At 42.8% G+C, this 13,955-nt stretch overlaps 1 pseudogene; it reads right to left on the bottom strand.

Moving 5' to 3' along the window:
- Positions 1-11,513: 11,513 nt before the first annotated feature.
- Positions 11,514-11,774, bottom strand: LOC105104924 (ATP synthase subunit f, mitochondrial-like; annotated as a pseudogene).
- Between the last annotated feature and the right edge of the window lie 2,181 nt (positions 11,775-13,955).

Below are 13,955 nucleotides of genomic sequence, written 5' to 3'. Positions count from 1 at the left end.
GGGAGGAAAGAGATTGAGCGAAAATCAGAGGGATATTGTCTCAAGAGAGTTTTTCCTTCCTTCCTTCCTTCCTTCCTTCCTTCCTTCCTTCCTTCCTTCCTTCCTTCCTTGCTTCCTTCCATAGGGCAAGGTCTCTGAGGATGTGGGAACGGTTGGGATGGAAGCCCAGGTCGAGAGATTAGTCCCAGACAAGAGGAGGAACATCTGACAGGGACAGAGGTGTGGTTAGGAGTGGAGGCAAAGAGGTGAAGATCTGGGAGCAGGAAATAAAAGGAGTTTAGTCCTTGGGTCCCCATTTTTCTCTCTGTGCAGAAAGAGGGGAGATTGCGAGATAGGGGCCTTAAGAAGGGACGAGAAGTTTAGGAATTACTGAAGTGAGGAATGGGAGTGGGACTTGTGGAGAGATTGCAGAGCACCACAGGAAGTGGAAGGCTTTTGATTTTCTGCTTCCTCACCCCACAAAAGTGCGTGCGTGTGAGATTCTCTCTCTAATGGTCCTGATGCGGCATGGCAAGGTGGTAAGTGGCACTGAGCCAAGATGGGGATTCCGTGAATATTTGTGGCAGATTCTTCAAAGTCAAGTCCTTAGGTAAAACTCCTAAAGATGAATTAAAAAGAGTTGCAAGCATACTGCCAATTCATAGGACTAAAACTTTGCTGAAATAATAGAGAGTACCTCCCTCTGTTCAAAATCCATAAAAGCTAGCTACCAGGTCATTGCACTAAGACAGCCAGGTGGCAGAATTCAACACAGATGGCTGGAAACCCCAGCAAACAAATGGGTGAAAGTGTGAGCAGTGATGTGACTCTTAACTGGGCAGGAAGAATGGAACACAAAGCAATGAAAGGTGTGGTATGTGGCTTTCTTATAATTACTTACTATACACATTAACCTTCTCTGTGGAGGCACTGAGATACCTCCCACCCCGCCCCAAACCCTGAGTTTTCATTTCTGTAATAAAGAGGATCTGATGAGATAAGTAACATAGCCAGGGAAATGTCATAGACCCAAGGTCTAGAAGAAGAAACTCCTCTAGGCTTTTGGGTGATAGGGTAGGAATTCACCACATAGGAAGAAAGGCTGGGGGACTCTGTTTTTTCCCCTGCAGCTTTATTGAGGTGTAATTGACAAATAAGATTGTAATATATTTAAAGTCTACAGCATGCTGATTTGACATATACATACCTTGTGAAAAGATCCCCATAATCAAGTTAGCATACCCTTTACCTCATAACATCGTTTGTGTGTGTGTATATGTGTGTGTGTGTGTGAATGCTTAAGATCTACTCTCAGCAAATTTCAAGCATACAACACAGTATCATTAACTATAGTCACCATGCTGTGACACCATCCTCAGAACTTATTTAACTTATAACTGAAACCTAGTACCCTTTGACCAACCTCTCCTCATTTCCTCCACCCCAACAAGCTCCTGACAGCCACATTCTATTCCCTGTTTCTGTGAGTTTGACTTTTTTTTTAAAAAATTATTCAGCTGTTAAGTGATGCTTTACAATATCTGTCTTCTGCTGTCTGACGTTTCACTTAGCATAATGACCTCCAGGTTCATCCATGCTGTCATAAATGGCAGGATTTCCTTCTTTTTTAAGAGTGAATAATATTCTGTTTTCCTTCTTTTTTAAGAGTGAATAATATTCTATAATATTATAATAATATAATAATGTTATATATATATACATACTGCATTTTAAAATCCATTCATCTGTTAAGGGACCCTTAGTTGTTTCCATATCTTGGCTATTTTGAATAATGATGCAATGAACAGGGGAGTGCAGATATCTCTTTGAGCTAGTGATTTCATTTTCTTTGGATATATACCCAGAAGTGAGATTTCTGGAGCATATGGTTAGTTCTTACTTTAATTTTTTAAGGTAACTCCATGCTGTTTTCTGTAGTGGCTACACCACTTTACATTCCCACCAATGGTGCACAGGGTTCCCTTTTCTGTACATCCACGCCAGCATTTGTTACCTCTTGTCTTTCTGATAAGAGATATCCTAACAGGTGTGAGGTGATATCTCATTGTGATTTTGCTTTGCATTTCAGGGGACTCTGGTTTTGATGCTGCTCTGAGCTGTGTTTTATCACATAGTTTAATGTGGGTGTAAGTTGCCGTAGACTTTTAGAGCTGGAAGGGGTAAATCTGCATTTGCATGCCAGTCAGGGTTTGAGTAATAGCCCACAGACAGCTGCATTTGCATTTTGTCTCTGAGGGGACTGACTTGCAGGTCCCTTGTGAAGCTTTCTGACAATGATTGGTGGGATCTTCTGTGATCCTGCCTGACCCACCAAGTCTCATTGCTTGCTTGCTCTCTCAGCTTAAGCCTGTTATTCTGCCCTGCTTGAGATGGACAAAAGCCTACTTTTTGCAGAATAGAGGATCACCATAGTTGGAGTTGCATGCCTCCTCCTGTCTCCTTCACCTGAACATATTTTGGTCTCAGATAAAACATGAAAGTAGGACTTGGGTATTCTCTCCAAGGGTGCAGGTAGAGGTGTAGGAAGTAGTGATTCCTATTAAGGGCCGAGAGGCTTCTAGCTGGATCTACTGGTTTTATATCCTTCTGCACTCCTCAGCAGAGAATTGGGCTGATGATGTCATTTCTCATCTAAACTCCAAGAAATTGACACTCGTATCTGATTGTCTCGTAAAATGACTTCCATCAATCATTATCCTTGCCTAATAGCATTACAATGTTAATAACGAATAGTTCTTGCCAAAGACTTGGGATTTTTAATATAGTTAAGTGTTGGTCTGTGGCCATAGGTTCCCTTTTCTCCAACCCCCCAGCTGAAATCTTGTTAATTTTCCTACGCTAGTAGGAGCGAGTGGAATGCCTTCGGGAGAGCACACAGTGCACTGTTAGAGTTGAGCGGTGCTGCAGTAGGTGGCGCTCTTTCCTCTGAATCCAAGCCGGCTTCCTGTTCTGCAGTTGGATAAGGGGTGTGTCTCATTCCGGGTAGCAACATTCCAAAGCAAGAGATGAAATGAAGACCTGCCTGCTAATCCACCCAAAGCCAGATTTCACCCCAAGCCTCAGCGTATGTATGGATCTTTGAGTTTCAAGCAGTGATTAGCTTGGCTAGATTAATAAACCTAGAAAGCGTTTGTACATATTATAACTTCAAAATTCAATTTTGGCCAAGCTGGGCCTTCGCTCAGCTCCCTATTTCTTGGAGCATTCTATGGAGTCAGAGATGCGATCTCACTGTTGTCTTTTTAGAGACAAAATTTATTCCTACATATATGAAACCTAAGATACCACTCATCTTAAATACAACTTTGGTTTCATAGGACTTCTTGTTGCCTTTCATAGGCCTGGATGTCAGCTTCACAGTTTGGGAGATTATGTTTTCCTGAGTGTAAGCAAGGCTACATATAATCCTGCCTGTAAGAAATTCGCTGTTTACAAACCATTGCTCAATCTCCGGTTTGAATCCTCCTTTTGTTCCTTTTTTTTGCCAAGCTACATCACTGGTTTGTGTCTCTAGCTCTGATGTCAGACAGGGAGTCCGGGTTAGGGATGATGAGGAATGAATTGAGTAAGAATGTAGATTTTTCTATAGATGATTAGCATTATTAAAAGATGTATCTTTTGCTTCATTGCATTCCATGTTTACTGTAGAATTACAAAATATAGTAAGTAAAAAGAAAAATTGACTCCACTTACACACACACACACACACACACACACACACACACACACACACCCACCCCATCAGGCCGTTACAGTTCTGGCAGGAGGCAGCAGCACACTCCCTATTTACACTGCCCGGGACAATTCACAAAGGTGCGGCAGGCCTTAGGGACACTGAGCAAGTACCGGAGGGCTGGCTGTTACTGCTCCTTCACCTGAAGGTCCTGAACTGAGAAGGCTAATGGATGTGTATATATACCACAACTTCTCTGTTTAATTATCTGTTGATGGACATTAGGTTGCTTCCATGTCTTGGCTATTATAAGTAGTGCTGCTGTGAACATTGGGGTGCATGAATCTTTTCAAATTAGAGTTTTCTCTGGATATATGCCCAGGAGGGGGATTGCTGGATTGTAGGGTAAGTCTATTTTTAGTTTTTAAAGGAATCTCCGTACTGTCTGGCTGCACTACATTACATTCCCACCAACAGTGTAGGAGGGTTCCCTTTTTCCCACAGCCTCTCCAGCACTCATCGGGGGTAGATTGCATCCTCCCTTGCCCTTTGGCTTCCAGGAGAGGTCCATCAGTGAGGGTCCCAGAAGAAGCTCTGAGGGCCAGGGAGAGTGAGGTCGATGTGCTTATTGATATTCTCCCTCTGATACAGGAAAATAGGGTGCCAGAGGATGGTCATGACCCAGGTCTCAGGTGAGTCCCTGGGATGGGCCCTGCCAAGTGAGAGTCCTTGGCTTCACACAGGAAAGACTTCAGGAGTGAGGCATAGTTGAGTAAAAGTAGATTTATTCAGAGAGATACACACTCCATAGACAGAGTGCAGATGATCTCAGAAGGCCAGAGAGGCCATTAGATGTGGGGGTGGTTAAAGGAAAAGTGGATACACACTCCATAGACAGAATGCAGGCCATCCCAGAAAGTAAGAGAGAGCCGCCACGCAGTGCGGGATTGTTAGTTTTTATGGGCTCATTATCTTCGTGTGCTAACAAGTGGGGAGATTATTCCAACTCCTTTGGGGGAAGGTGCTGGGATTCCCAGGAATTGGGCTATCACCCACTTTCTGGCCTTTTATGGTCAGCCTTGAACTGTCCTGGCACCTGTGGGAGTGCCATTTAGCATGCTAATGTATTACAATGAGTGTATAATGAAGCTCAAGGTCAGCTGGGAGTTGAATCTTCCGCCATCTTGGTGCCAGTTGCTGTGTCATTCTTTTCATGGTTATGCCCTGCCCTCTTCCCTCCCAGCTCACCTCCCGGCTCACTTACCAGTGGTCGACTGCACCCCTCTACTGAAGGCACAGACCTTGTTGTGGGCAGACTTCGTACAGCCCTTTCTCTGAATTCTGGTAACCTCTCCTTCCTTGACCTTCCAGGCTCCTTGCTCTTAATAGCCCCTGGATATTTCTCTATCCCTTGTTAACTTCCCTGAACCCCACTCTCATCTTTGTAAATAGTCCCTTTATTAAACTTTTCTCAGATTCTCATTTGAGAATGCTGTCTGTTTTTCTGCCTAGATCCTGACTGACACCCATATCTTTCATCAATCCTCACAATTCTGTCATTGTATTTTGATTATTGCTTCTACCTCATTCTTTAATTTCTCCTCTTCTGGAATCCCAATGAGATGTATTTTTAATCGTCTCATCTCTCTTAGCCTCTTTCTTGTATTTTCCATTTCTTTATCTCTTGTTGCTGCATTTGGATGATTTCCTTACATCTATGTTCTCATCAGCCGTCTCTAATCTACTCTTTCATTTGCTGAATTTTACATTTTCACTTCTAGAAGTTCTGTTTATTCATTCTCAGATCTACCAGTTCTTTCTGCACAGTGCCTTAGGGTTCTTTCCTCAGGGTGTCAAGTCTTTTTATGTTATTATTTGAAACATAATTATTTAATAGTCTCTTTCAGGTTGTTCTATTCTTGACCGTGCAAATTTTCCTTTCTGCAGTAACTGTGTTTTGTAACTTCTTATTGTGAGCTCATTTTCAGCCAGAATATATTTATTTGTGTGTTTGTATGCCTTAGAATGTTCTGTGTGTTTTGGGTTTAGAAGGCTTGTGTCTAAACAGTTTTGTGTTTACTTTTGCTGGCAGCTCCAAGGGTTTCACTTATGTGGGGTCCATTTTTACATTAATTTCTTGGCTGGAGACTCCCACATTATGTGAGTTGTGTGAATTCAGATGCCACATACATGTGTGGAAAGGCCTGGGCCTGCTGTTTCTAGTGGGAGATCTTTTCCCTGTATACAGGGCACAGACCCACTTTCTTACATCTTCCCAGAGCTGATGGGTGGAGCTAATGTCTAGCTCCACTGTACTGAGAGATAGCCTTTCAAGAGTCCTGGCTTTATGCGGGAGTGGAGGAGGAGTAGGAGGGGTACAGGGGAGGAGGAAGAGGGGGCTGTTTTCAGTTTCTACTCCTTGCATCGTACATTCCAGTATATTCCGAGACTAAGCTTCTTGTTCCTTCGTGGATGTCCAGCCCTTGTTCATAAGCTTATCACTTTAGCTTTATGTTCCTCCTTCATTTCTGGCTATTGGGGATTTTCCTTTCTTTTCAGCTCTGCTAGGTATTTATTTTTTTTAGTTCCTTATCCAATATTTCTATGAGCTTTTGTGAAGGAAAAGCTGGGCTGGGCTAACAAGATGACTCACAAATCTAAGTATCGGAATACTGATCTGAGTTCTGCTGGACTAACTCGTAAATCTAAGTTAATTAGTGTTGGTTTGCTGTTCATGTTTTTTTGCTAACCAGCTGGATTTTCAAAGAGATATATCTGGCTTTGGAATGTTGGTTTGCTGCCTCCCTGCCTCCACTTGTGTGATAATGATGCTGCTAAAGCTGTTCCATGCCTATTGGCCGAATACCCCAGGCTTGTACTTTACCCTATAAAACCTCATGCGCACGTCTTGGAGGTGCTCAGAGCTTCGGAGCAGAAGCCCCTCTGAGCCCGCCGGTGTAATACATCTGAGTACTCCAACCCTCCGAGTGGTGCTTGTTTCTTAAGAAACAGCCCAGCCTCTCCTTCACATTCCTAGACCTGTGAGTTATCTTGTTAGACCAGCCCGGTTTTTCCTTCACATCTTGGCTGGCCTGTTGTTTCCGTAACACTTTTACTAAGGTGAGGTTCCATGTTCATTTACCAAAGTAGCCCTACATATAGTTCGTAACTTGGTTTTTTACATAGTCATTTTGATATGGAAAGGTATCTGCTCTATATAGTGATTGTTGACTGAGAAAAATGCACAACCTAAAAGTTGAGAATTATGTTTTATTTGGTGGACTCTTTGAGGACTTCAAGCCCAGGAAACAGCCTCTCAGATAGCTCTGAAGGACTGCTCTGAAGAGGTAAGGGAGAAGCCAGGTTCTATAGGGGTTTTTGCTACAAAGACCGCCTAGTCGGAACATCAAAAGATTACTGTTAAATAAAGGAAACTAGATACCTCAAGTTAATGAATTTAGCTTTTCTACATATGGGAAGATGCAAACGTCTGGGCTTATTGAGATTATTCCTTTGATATGCACCTGGGCTATCTATGGCCAGCATCCTGTGCTTTCCCACCCTGAGTCTCCACGGGGATTGCCTTTGGGGTTAGCTTCAGTGGCTGAGAGCTTGATGGCTGCGTTGTTTCCATCCTGAGTCCCCTCAGGGCTCACCGTGGTGGGGTGGGGGCTGCAATGTGATGGTTTGATGACTGCAGCATCCTTTGTTTACTGATACTGCAGGGGATGTTTTTTTCATTCACATTATCATCTTTAATGACTTCTTGGCAGAAAAAGTCTGAAATAGAGGTTGTAAAGGGCTGTATTTAGAATCATGTTTCCTGGGTTAACATCCTTTCTTCACTGTTTACTTTCTGGAACTTGAACTGATTACTTGAACTCTTCATGCCTCTATTTCCTTACCTGGTAAGTGGAGGTAATAATACACGTGCTTGGTGTGTTGGTTTTCTTGGTTTCCTAGGAATATAATAGATCACCACAAATTTGGCGGCTTCAAGCAACAGAAATTTTTTCTCTCACCATTCTGGAGGCTGGAGGTCTGAAATCAAGGTGTCGGGAGAACCAAACTCCCTCTGGAGATTCTAGGAGAGAATGTTCTCACTTCTTCCAGCTTGTAGGGGCTGCAGGCCTGGCTCTCTTATTCCAGTCTCTGCTTCCATCTTCCCATTGCCTTCTCCTTTGTGTTTCTGTCTGGAACTCCCTCTGCCTGTCTCTTACTATGTCTTTTTTTTTTTTAAACTTTTTTTTTTCTTGAGTTATAGTCATTTTACAATGTTGTGTCAAATTCCAGTGGAGAGCACAATTTTTCACTTATACATGAACATACATGTATTCATTGTCACATTTTTTTTTGCTGTGAGCTACCATAAGATCTTGTATAGATTTCCCTGTGCTAAACAATATAATCTTGTTTATCTATTCTACATTTTGAAATCCCAGTCTGTCTCTTACTATGTCTTGATTCCCATGTGATTCATAACTGATGTTAGGCTTGAGGGAACAGCTCTTGCCCTGTGGTTGTTGATGTGTGTCTCAAGCAGGCTCTGGCCTTTGGCTCCCAAAAGCATCAATACATATACTCACGTGTTCAATCCTGTAATTCATTTACAACAGTTACAGGATTGCTGTGCCGATACCTGTACAAGAAACAAATGTATTAACAGAGTTCAGGATTCATTTGCAGCTCTAGTCATCACTCAGTCTTGCCCAAGGCTGGGGATACAGTCAAATATTATGTTCATAAATTACTTGGATTAGCTCTTTGTTTTGTTTTTATCTCCTTCACTATGATATAGAATTTGCTTGAAATACAAGTTCATTTGTTTCAGGTTTTTCTTTCCTCTTCCCATCATTGTTGATTTCATTTTGTTTTTTCAATGTGCAGAATTTTAACATGCTTTCCTAAGTCAGAAATATATCAAATATATACTTGGAGAGATGTCACTCCCATTTTTATCCCTTCAACCCTGTACTTCCCCTTATACCTTGTAAGTAACCAGATTTGTTGTTTTCTGTTTTATCTACCCCGAGTTTCTTTTTGGACATGTATATGTGTGCTTCTTATTTCCCTTTCTTTCTTAGACAAAATATGCTCTTTTGCACTTTGGGAAGCTTCTTTCTTATTGGGAGAGGCAAGAAAGAAAGGATGAGATACCACTTTCACGATTTTCAGAACTCTTTTTAAGTTCTCCTTTCTTGCCCCTCTCAATATGTTTAAAGGGTGAGGACTTGTCATCTGAGTTGGCTGTGAGTTTTAACGTGCATATGTATCACCTAGGATCTTATAAAAAGGCCAGTGTAGTAGGTCTTGGGTGGGGCTAAGGTTATGCATTTCTAATAAGTTCCCAGGTGATGCTCGGGCTGCTAGTCCCGGACCGCATGTTAGTAGCTGGATCCCAGACGGCACGTGGGTGGGACTAGGCTGCACCAGGGGCAGTCTCCCTGGGCTCTCGATGAACTTCAGGCCACACTTCCTGGAATATCTTTTGAGAACCAATATGCATATTTGTCTAAACTGATCTCCGTTGTTCGAAAAAGGAGCATCTCTCCATATGACTGATGCTTCATTTTGGCATGATGGCGATAGTATGCTGGAGGAGATAAACATGAGATACTATTTCCTATTTCAGTGAGATATAAAATATCTTTCTCATTTCCTGCTCCTGTTCCCTTCCTACTACTCTGTCCAATGGTTTCATAGACTGCTTGCTTTTTTCTTTTTTTTTAGTTTTGTTTGTTTTTTGTTTTGTCAAAGAGACTCAAGTCATTGAGCAGGGATGTTAGCCATTAAGCAATGCACCAATTTTGCTCTCAAAGGAAAAAAGTGGGGTGTGGCCTATGGCATGGTGTACTATGACAAAGGGAATGCTGTGTTTTTTTTTTCTTGTCTTTTTAAAAAACATATTTTTATTTTATTATTTATTTATTTTATTTTTCCCTTTATTGGAGGCACTGGAGATTGAACCCACGACCTTGTGCACACCAAGCACATGCCCTACCACTGAGCAATACCCCCAATCCCTGGGAATGCTATTTAAACCCAGGTATGTAGGGTCATCTATGTCCTCCAGTTTCCAGTCTTTGGGAACAGATATGGTGGTTTTTGAGATCCACATTTTCCAGTATTTACACTTCTTCCTTCTCACACAGCCACTCAACTCCTCCTCAGAGCCCTCATCCAGCCGAGGGCACTTCTGGGAGTCCTTGGGGACCCATCTCAGTGGTGCTCAGGTCCAAGTCTGTTCCTGCTCATCTGATTCATTTCTTGGGGGCTGACACCTGCATCTCCCTCCTGGACTTCCTCACGCAAACCCCACTCTCCTCCGTACACAAACAAAACAGAAAGTCATGCCCGTCAGTAAATATCTAGAAGATGTCAACAGCCCGCTCGTCCTGTAAAGAGTTAAACCCCAAATGTCAGTTTGGGCTAGTTGTTCTCTAATTGACTATTATGACATTGAAAAATTGACCATCTCATTTATGTCTAGCTTTAATTGAGGTAGAGCTGTGTCCAGAAATCTATCGAGTGTGGTGTGTTTCATTCTAGGAAGAGCGGCAGTGGTTATCCTGGGCCCATGGCTTCTAATTAGTGAAACTGCTTGGGTTCTTCCCACCTCCCCCAATAAACAGAAAGTCCAATTTATAAGAAGAAGAGCCTATGCCTTTTTACTCTGGAAAGAAGCTTAAAAAAAACAACCAAACCAAGTCCCCTCTTACTGCATGGGGCTCTTCAGTCCTTCCTGGACAATAGTTATAATTGAAAATGTGTTACATGTAATTTCAACATCATTTAGCACAGCTGTCAATCTGCCAACGCAGAGCCCACAAACTGAGCTTCCGTGGAGACCACATCAGCTTCCTTTTAAACATGTCGTCTGCACAGTTGGCTGGCAGTCACCTGGAAGAGAGCACAGGGGAACTTTGTTTTGTCCCTTTGTTCCTGGCTACTTACCTTCTCATAAAAATGTATATTCAATTTATAGATGCATCAGCATAAGCTTCTCCAGCAAGTGTCAATATTTCCCTGGGAAAGGAAAACAAAATGATGTCTGAACTAGAGCTTTCGTTTTCTGTTCGACTTTGATGTTACTTTTTTATTTGAAGTCCGAGGAGAATAACAAATTGAATTCCTTTTGTCAAAGTGAGACATGGCAAAGGTTGGATAAAAATTCAACTCAGTTTGTAAGTTAGCCAAGGAGAAAAATGCTGCCTTTCACGATTAGAATTCATATAGCCTATATATTGTTAGCAACATTTTTAAGGATTTTTTTTTTTCTTTTGAGCAGGGCATGGGGGAATGAGTTTTATGATAGTGTGACTGAGTTGCTGATTGACAGAGTTCATGGATGGCTCTTCTGAAGTGAGAACAATCTAATCCTGGAGTCACAGAACCACCCACAGGTGTCACCCTAGGTCTCAGCTGTCAATATGCCATCTTATTTTATTGCCATTTTCTTTTGCTGTTGGCTTTCGTCAGCCATTGTTATTCAAGTAGCTGGACTGAGTTGTAGCATGTTGTGAACACATTTTTTTTCCCATGGACAAAGTTAAGGACTGACGTTGCATGTCTGTTAAATTCACTTTTAGGGAATTTATCGTTTAAAGATATATCCAGTGACACTTTTTATGCACTAGAGTTACTCATGCCACATAGATCTTGGAGGGTAGGTCAGTTGGAGATTAGGTATCTTTGTCAACCAAAAAACCATTTCTCTTTATTTTTTAATTTCAATTTTTTACCAGTCATCTTTTATTAAGTATTAATTCTCCATCAGAATATGAAAGGATTCAGGGGTGCTGGGCAAAGGTCCTGGTCAGGAGTGCAGGGTGCACCCCCTTCAGTGGTACTTGCATAGACGTTTACGTTTGAGTTCCTTGTAAGAACCATAGTAGTTGAAAAACATGTAAGCTGCCAGCACTACAGAAAGCCCAGCGATGCTCCCTTTCTTCACGTGACGTGCTTCTTGTAATGCTGGTACTAACTTCTTTTAAACCAGCAATGCCTATAGGGGTGAAATCCCGCATCAGTATCCAGCTCGGCAGCCCCCTAATTTGACATTCTGGAGCTTCTTCTCCTTCAGTGGTACGATTGGCATCATCTTGGAGTCCTGGCTGTCTGCTCAGCCGGGCCCCATTTATCTTTAATGTGAAATGATGTGAGAGAATGCAGGGACAAAAAAGGGCTATTTAGGATATCTGCTGAGATTTCATTTCATAGCAATAGGAAAAAACTCTGGGGAGTTTTTGATGTCAGACTGCATCCTTGTGACTCTAAGCCTCAGTGCACATAATTACTGGTGTATAGAAGATCTCTAATTGTTGTGGTGATAGGAAGGATATGGCCTATGCCAAGGCTGTGGGTGTTGGGGTTCAGGCCTGCCTGGGTATGCCCAGTCCACTGCTGGGATGGGCTGTAAGCTGCTGGCTTTTATGAGTTTATTTGCATGAGGGCGTGCATTTTTGGCTGAAGGAGGAAGGAGGCCATTTTGTGCGAGCTGTGTTGGTGGTGCTGGTGGAGGGTGGGGAGACTGGGGACAAGGGAGAGAGGAGGGTCAGTCCTTGGGCTGGAGCTGACACCAAGAAAGCTGTCTTCAGTGACTGAGCCGCTGGGTCTGAAACAGCGTGGCTTGTACTGTCCCAGCTCTGAGTGTGACCTGGGGGGAAAGTAGCATCTTCCCACTTCTGCGTGAGGTGCACCATGGCTCTGGCACAAGGAGAATGTGTCATCAGGAGGGTGTGATGGCTTTGGAAGCAAGGAAGGTTACACTCAGTGTGGTCTTATGGTGGGCATGGGCAGAGAGGTGGCAGGGAGGAGCTGCTCGTGGAAGGAGATACCAAAGTGGGGCAGGGGTGGGAGAGGAGAAACATGGCTGATGCCATGTGGTGACCACAGCTGACAGATTGATTTGTTTCTTTTTTTTTTAATTGAAGTATAATCAGTTTTTAATGTTGTGTCAATTTCTGGTACACAGCATAATGTTTCAGTCATATACATACATATATTCCTTTTCATATTCTTTTTCGTTATAAGTTACTACAAGATATTGAAATATAGTGCCCTGTTCTATACAGTATAAACTTGTTGTTTATCTATTTTATGTATAGTAGTTAGTCTCTGAAAATCTTAAACTCCCAATTTATCCCTTCAGATTGATTTCTAAGTGTGTGTGAGGTGCCCTTGGGAGGCATGGAGACAGAGCTGGGAGAAGCCAGTAGAAGCTTGAGAACTGGAACTAGAAGCTGGAGTTAGTTAGAAGTTAGAGAGTGAGTAACATTAAAATTTGGGTATTAATTATGATTCTGTACCCACAGCCTGGTGAAACTTTGGGAAATTCCAGTTATATTACCCAAGACTTTCTTTTTGCCAACAACTGAACAATGATTAATGCTAGGATTAGTGAGATTTATTCTCTAAGGTGAGTAGCAATCACAAAGGGCCAATAAGAATTATCGTAAGGTGTGTGCCGCCACCTCACATCCTTTGGCTCACCTTTCTACTCTGCTTGTTGCTGTGGCAACCAGCTGTGCTCAGGTGGAACCTGAGGGCACCTCACCTCAACCGCATCATTCATCCATTGCTTTCTGTCCTGGGGCATCTCTGCTGCCATCACCTGGGACACCTGCAGAAATCTGCTCAGTCATTCTGACACAGCCACACACCCAAAAGTTTTAGGAGAGTAAGATCCCAGAGGTAACCCTTGACCAGTGGGTAACGGGAGCATATGGATGAATTCTCCCATCTTCTTTCCCTTGGGGGGACAATTCTGAGATACTTCCTACATGGCTCTTCAGAGTGTTCCCAGTAGGTGAGGACCCCAGTTGCCCAAGAGGGGACTAGCTTGATATTTTGACTTTCCCTCCTTCCCTTTTTCACTCTTCCCAGCCCCTCCACCCACACTTCTGCTCCCAGAAGTCCTTTTCTCAGGCTCCGCTTTTTGGGAGAACCCAGTTGAGGACAGGGAGGAAGACCACGTGCGTTGTCGATTCCCTTACGTTCATATCAGTGACCCACTTGGAAAAGGGGACAGTGGGTAGGGAAAGGGGCACGTCCAGTTTCCAATTGATAGCAAAAATCTGTTATTGTCAAACTCAGTGAACGTTTAATACACTTCCGCTATGATCTAGGGACTGCTTATACTTAGAAATTACCAAGACAGACCCCTGACATTAGCTAGTTCACAAGTCATTTGGAGAAGCAAATATGTTTATAACTTAGAAAGTAAAGAGTGCTAAGGAGAGGGTTAGCATGCATTGAGGGTGTAGAGGAAGGAACTGTTAAT

The sequence above is a fragment of the Camelus dromedarius genome, chromosome 5, assembly GCF_036321535.1.
Source record: "Camelus dromedarius isolate mCamDro1 chromosome 5, mCamDro1.pat, whole genome shotgun sequence".
Classification (NCBI taxonomy): domain Eukaryota; kingdom Metazoa; phylum Chordata; class Mammalia; order Artiodactyla; family Camelidae; genus Camelus; species Camelus dromedarius.
This window is presented reverse-complemented; position numbering and strand designations above follow the sequence as displayed.